The sequence below is a fragment of the Apis dorsata genome, unplaced genomic scaffold, assembly GCF_000469605.1.
Source record: "Apis dorsata unplaced genomic scaffold, Apis dorsata 1.3 scaffold_651, whole genome shotgun sequence".
In the NCBI taxonomy this organism is placed as follows: Eukaryota; Metazoa; Arthropoda; class Insecta; order Hymenoptera; family Apidae; genus Apis; species Apis dorsata.
The window spans coordinates 229,628-230,493 of NW_006263842.1; positions in this window are offsets into that span (position 1 = coordinate 229,628).

Sequence of the window (866 nt, forward strand, 5' to 3'; positions counted from 1 at the left end):
GATTAATACGTTTCCTTTTCGTAAGTCAAGTGTCACGATATGAACGCGTTAAAAAGCAAGCGCTCACGTTATTATAAACGATCAATTGTTGTATTGGGTGGGCAGGGCGAGGAAGAGCACGCGAATATAATCGCAAACAAGAAAGAGACCAGGGCACCGATGAGTTATGAAGCTCGTAGCTCGTTTATTATCGCAACGGCGGGGTTAATCACGCTCCGTCTAACGATTTCCTTGTTAAACCCTGCATTGCTGACGATGCCGGGATTTGTGCTATTTCGTACGTTTTATAAATAAGAATAGGAAGTCGATCTCGTCTTCCTGGGTTTTACCTACCTCGAACGGATAAAGGAAGTCGAAAAAAATCGCGTTTACGTTTCAGAGAAAATATTAACTGTTGAAGTTAAGAACAAAATCGTTTCAATAGATATCATCTTCGATAGATAATTGCAACATCGAATTGTTGAGGTTATGAGAAGAGTGGATCAACTGTAACAGCTAATAAATTCAAAAAATTTATTTTTGATAAAATTATTACTTTAGGTAAATTTGCTCGAAATTAATATACTTTGTAATCAGTTATTTTTTAAAATCGAGTACAATTGTTGAGAAAATATACAGTAGAATTAACATATCATTTCTGTTATTTTAAAAATTAATCAAATATCTTCGTGTTTATTTTAAAGATGATAATAAGCAATTTCAAAAATGATAATTCCATCAGTTATATAAGCTCTGATTGGAAAAGATTCTTTGTATAATAATCGTTTGTACATATTTCATTCGAACGATAAATCGATGTTTCTTCTTTGTTATGACAGTTCTTCGTTCTAAGAGAGTTCTTCAATGTTTTTTTTTTTTTTTTTTTT